The sequence below is a fragment of the Salvelinus sp. IW2-2015 genome, linkage group LG1, assembly GCF_002910315.2.
Source record: "Salvelinus sp. IW2-2015 linkage group LG1, ASM291031v2, whole genome shotgun sequence".
Taxonomy (NCBI): Eukaryota; Metazoa; Chordata; class Actinopteri; order Salmoniformes; family Salmonidae; genus Salvelinus; species Salvelinus sp. IW2-2015.
The window spans coordinates 49,775,412-49,781,411 of record NC_036838.1 but is presented as its reverse complement, the minus strand read 5'-3'; the positions used below and the strand labels follow the sequence as shown (position 1 = coordinate 49,781,411).

Sequence of the window (6,000 nt, the reverse complement as noted above, 5' to 3'; positions counted from 1 at the left end):
TCTCAAACAGTGCTATTTACTGTTTATTAAAGCTATACTCCTTAGTTGCTACATTCATTTTTGGAGTTGTAAATTATTGATAAATCCATTGATTCTTGAAGAATATAAATGCCTCATGAGCTTAGTTCAACTGTCGTACCCCATCAGAACCCAAAACATAAGCTTGTTTTACTCCAATGTTTGTAAACAATGTAAATATAAACAAACACTGTATAGATGGATTGTCTGTCCTTGTATCCATTGCTCTGTCTATGAATTTGAGAGTGGTTACATTTCTCCAGGCCAATCCCTCAACTTTCTACCAAAAGAGAAGCGGGGTGTCGCTTTGTTATTGTTTCAACTAAAGATTCTACCTTTAAGTGATCTCAATGTTATTTTTGTTAAAAAATCAACAAGTGAATAAGTGGGATCTGGAAACAGCCAGGGGAGCACTTCAATTTATTAAATTCATCTGGGAAGTGTTTTACTGGCTTTAATGTTGCATGGATGCTTTTTAATGTTTCAGACAGAGTACACTGATTAGTCTGTGTTCTAATTCCAGAAGTAAAAAAAATTGAAAGACAAGACTTTAATGGGGCATATTAAACTGAACTAGATCACTCACACTACGTCAGAGTTTCAAAACTTGAAAGCAAAGAAAGAGAGAGTACAGAAACTAAATTAGCGTACCGTAACCAAATTGTAATTCCTTTCTCTGGTTGTTTGTTTATGTTCATTGTCCACCATAGCTGGAGATTCTTTTCAAAACACATCATACTCTCTAAGTTGCAGCATGAGTACAATACAGTTGCATTTTTCAGGATATTCCATCAAGGGCAATGAATGATTAACTTTTTCTGTGTGAACAACAGCCTAGAGGAAATAGACCATGCAGTTTAAATCTGACTCGGCTGAATCCTTTTTACAAAACACAATTCATTGAACAGTGTTAGTGACAGAGTTGAAGAGTTTGTGTTTTTGGCAGCAGCGTGTCCACACAATGACTGTGTTTCTCTAATTTCCTTTCTAAGACTGGCATAAACAGCATGAGGCCTAGCTATAAGGAAGAGTGGATGTTTTTGACGTTTCTGTTTTTGACATGGAAAACATTTCTATTACAAACAGATACAGTATATAATACGGTCAAAACATCACTCAACCTCAGGGATTTCATCCTCCATCATCATCATGTGCATGGTAAATTCCATGTCATGTGACATGTACAGTACCTCAGATGAACAGGAGGCTGCTGAGGGAAGACGGACTAATAATAATGGCCGGAATGGAGCAAATGTAATGGCATCAAACACATGGAAACCATGTGTTTGATGTATTTGATACCATTTTCTAATTCTGCTCCAGTCAATTAAGGTGCCACCAACCTCCTGTGGTCAGATGTTTTGGCCTATACTACACTATCTTAGATCAGGAACAGTTTTAAGCTATTAATCTGTTGCTATTCTGATGCTATTTATTCTGATGCTAGACACCCACATAGGTCCAATTGTCTCTGGACAAATCACTGCCAAAAAGAGACTGCACTTTTAATAGATTGTTCATTCACAATGACACACTTCAGCCTACACTTTAGTCTACAAAGTTATTCATAGTGTCACAGTTTATAATAGAAGGCCTAATACACTTTTAAGCAAAAATAATCAACACAGCAATAGTAAAACAGCTCTACACATAAGTCTATTAATATGTCTATTTTTAAATTGCAAACTTCAGTGTCAATATCATACAATGGGTCGCAGCCTACAAGTAGCCTATAGTTTTTATCATTGAAACAACATTTCCCAAACACCACTGCTGCAATATATATATATATATATATATATATATATATATATATATATATATATATATATATATATATATGTATATATATAAGCAAAAGGGGCGTTTCTTCAAAGCGCATGTGGAGGAGGTAAGAAGCGGATTGCCACTGAGGACAAATTCAGCTGTCAGAGAAGCTATGTTCTAACTGGAGTTTCAGTCGGCGATCATGGAATTTAACGAGGACGGCGCAGTGGAAATTCACGTTTGCTGATCCAGCCCGATTCGATCATTTTTTCGCCTCATTCTTTCTTTTGTGAAGGTAAAGTCCTATGCAGATTCTCACCCTGTAGTATAGTTTTGAGAGGAGCATCATCCTCTAACGTCATACATGAATTGTCAAGGAACCCACGCGTTATAGTCTACCTCGATATAGTAGGCTATGGCTTCTATAGTTTTTAATGCATTGCGTTTTCAAGACCACCAAAATGGGTCTGTATCGTGGAATAAAACCTGAAACTTCAGACGTTAAAATGTCAGATTGTTTTTAGACAAGTGCATTTTGAATGAGCTGTGAGAAATGTCAAGGTGGCCAAGCGATACATTTTTGGTTTATGCGACTCGGTTACATTTGACATCTTCAGGAAATGAAAGATGTAACAATGTAGCCTAAACAACAAGCAAAGACTGGCAATGTAGCCTAACAATGTAATGATAATGTATCAATTGAATATTATTATTTTTTAAATGGGGTTAGTATAACTACTCATTTTGTTTCATCCTGATGATTCAGGAGCCTATCCTAGACAATTAGTGTTGCCTACATCAATGATAGAATAGGCCAACAAACCAAGAGTAAAAACAAGCATTGTCAGATGGTTCTGATGGAGTCAGTTAGACCTATTTGCTACATTCTAGATGGCTACAGTATTCCCTTCTGTTTGGATCATTTTTATATTGGGGATGTTGAAGAGGCACAATGGTTTCTCACACTGGGGATTTGGGCAGGATTATTACTAATGGAAAGGCCTGCAGACATTTCCATTTGGACACTAGGTAATTAGAGTTGTAGGTTTTTCAGAACATTCCATAAAGAGTGAGGCCTACTTAAAAACATTCAGAAGCTCTCTTTTGTTTGAGTGTAGGTTTCATGTACAGGTAACTGCCAAAAATAAAGGATACGCCAACATCGTTTCTTAATAGGACGTTAGGCCATCACGAGCCAGAACAGCTTTAATGCACCTTGGCATAGATTCTACAAATCTGTTGAACTCTATTGGAGGGATGCGACACCATTCTTCTATGAGAAATTCCATCATTTGGTGTTTTGTTGATGGTGGTGGAAAATGCTGTCTCAGGCGCCACTTTAGAAACTGCCATACATTTTCAATTGGGTTGAGATCTGGTGATGGCCATGGCATATGGTTTACATTGTTTTCATGCTCATGAAACCATTCAGTGACCACTTGTGCTCTGTGGATGGGGGCATTGTCATCCTATGTGGGCATAGCCATGGTAGCCAAAATAATGGCCTGCCCAACATTTTTATACATGACCCTAAAAATGATCGGATGTTAATTGCTTAATTAACTCAGGAACCACACCTGTATGGAAGCACCTGCTTTCAAAATACTTTATGTCCCTAATTTATAAATTGCTGTGCTGATCAATGGACAGTTCATTACCGCTGTCAAAATAATATGTAGCTTAAAGTTATGTTTGTACTTGTATTTATTTTTGCAATAAAGATGGTGTCGCTACAATAATACACATTTACAATAGGCCTATATCTAAAAATACATACAGCCAAAGGATGTATGAATATTAACTGGTATACATAATTTTAATAGCGGAACACTAAAGTCCATTATCCTTCTGAAGAGTATAAATTAGGCTGTTTGAGAAGGTTTGATCCCAAGCATAGTTTGAAGTACAGTACCAACATAGCTACTGTAGTAGGTCAAAGTTGTGTGCTGGAAAACCTTGGTAGAGCATGGGTGGAATAGGCTTTGTGGTGCTCATGTGCATTTCCTTTTTCGGCTTCAGACCGATGCCTATTCTCACTTAAATTGTAGTTTTTTTTGTTTTTAATTTCCATGGTTTTTACACTGGAAGGTGACTATTATACAACATTATAATACAGCTTAACACATGCTCTCCCTGTGAACCCGCACAATGTTGTGCGTTTTATATTTTATTTATTGAATATCCCAGCTCATAATCCTACTGATCATTGCTCAAAGCAAATTGGCGAGAGCAAGGAAACAAAGACTGAAGCAAATATTTACTATGCGATTACACAATGTAGCTGGCCAGATGACTACAGGAGCGCGAAATATGGATGAGCTGTTCTCATCGGAAGGGTTCTGAAATATTCTTTCTCTCCAAGGCGAGGTGTGACTGAATATATCATAGTCATCCTCCTCGGTGGAAATGACTTGGGACAGCCCTGGTGCGTCAGATGCGAGTTGATTTTAGAGGTAGTCCAGCTGAATTCTCCCCGGGACAACGGTGATCTACTCTGACAGCACACAGTGGAGGAATTAGATGTTCCAGTGCGACGAGGACATCAACAAGCACATAGAGATGGCCAGGTGCTCTGTCAACCAGCTGGTGTTTGCATTTCTCTGTGACAGYTGCATGCCCACAATCCTCCACTCAGACATAAAGCACTGTGTCCCTGGAATGTACCGTAGGGATGGCGTGCATCTCACGGATGATGGAAATGACCTCTTCCATGAGAGTCTGAGAGCTGGGTCCGTATCCACAAAGTGTCTCAGAGTAGACAATTGGTCATAAGTGCTGAGCATAGAGACATTTTACTCCTACTCTTACGGGTCACAATACAAGCTATGCATGAAGCCTCTTCAGTAATAAGTCACACCTAGTCGACAGCTATTTAGGACACCTCATGAGCTGTCCTAACCAATTAATGAAGAGTTACCAGCAGGTGTCTTGATAATAGAAAAAGGCAGAGATTCAGTGGTTCCTGCACCATAGACAGGCAATTGCTTTGGAGTTGAAGGAATCTTTTGATATTTCTATATGATCAACCTATAAATGATCTAGACCTACATGCAACAGTACCGCTTGCACTTTTGACAATGATTTCTTATGAGGCCTTATTCTCATGACGTATGCCTAAATACTTACAACCACTAGACTAATAAATAGTCAACTTTTCTTTCAATTATTTCATTAAGCTGCATATTATTTCAAGCAGAATATCACGTTGTTATAAAAGATGCCTATAAGTGGGTAATTAAACTTTTAATTGCATTTGGGTAAAAATTATAGACCTTTCAAACGTTTTATGCAACATTATCGGCAAGTAACTACTGTGCCAAAACAATTTAGTTGTTTAACAGGTTGACAAGTGTGTAGATATAACAATAATATTATAAAAATTCTGCTTTTAAACCATTATATTGTATGATTCAGTGCAAAATGCCTATCACATTATAAAGAATATCTGGATTGGTAATAAAAAATAAAAAAGATATGCATGCCAACCTATTAAGACTAAGCAAAGTGATCGTTTCAGGCGAAAATGATATCAAACTTTTTACCATTGCAACATTTGCAACATTTGATGTACAGTCACACTCACTGTGGTTGTCTGAAACCTGCTATAAATTTCACAGCTGGCGATGCCTCATCGCGATTGGTTATTCCCCATAATTTGCTATGAGCAGTCATCACTGTCTTTCCTTTGCGGTACCTCAAACTGTCATTACTACCAGCTGACAGTTGATTTTACTCCTGGCTCAGAGTTTGTCTGAGCAGTGACTTAACATCATCCTAAAACCTACTCTGAGCTATGAGTTTTTTTTGTCTTAACTGGGTTTAACAGGATTCTTAGGACCTTTTCTGAGACGCTTTGCGGAGACGGGCCCTGGTCTCTCCTCCGTTCTAGAAAAATGCATGCAGTAGTACACACCACACACTGCCATGTGTCTGCCTCTCCAGAAACCCAAAGGCTCTTTTTAAGAGCCATCTAATGAATTAAAATAAGTGTGTGTGTCGGGAGGGGCTGTTGAAACTATTAAAAACTATAATTTTTTTTTAAATATTCCCCCACCAATCTCGACAAACTATTTCTGTATGGACCTCGCTTTGTGCATGAGGGCATCGTCATGCTGAAACAGGAAAGCCCCCCCCAATTGTTGCCACAAAGTTGTATGCACAGAATCGTCTAGAATGTGATTTGTATGCTGTAGTGTTTAGATTTTCCTTCACTGG

The 6,000-nt window shown here is 38.1% G+C and overlaps 1 protein-coding gene across 1 annotated transcript in view; it reads left to right on the top strand.

Annotated features, from left to right (window-relative positions):
- The first annotated feature begins 1,891 nt into the window (after positions 1-1,891).
- Positions 1,892-6,000, top strand: part of LOC111969325 (inositol 1,4,5-trisphosphate-gated calcium channel ITPR1-like) — a 165,818-nt gene continuing 161,709 nt past the window's right edge. The window contains exon 1 of the mRNA XM_070445560.1: positions 1,892-2,080. The gene's annotated coding sequence lies outside the window, so the exon portion shown is untranslated. The remainder of the gene's footprint in view (positions 2,081-6,000) is intronic.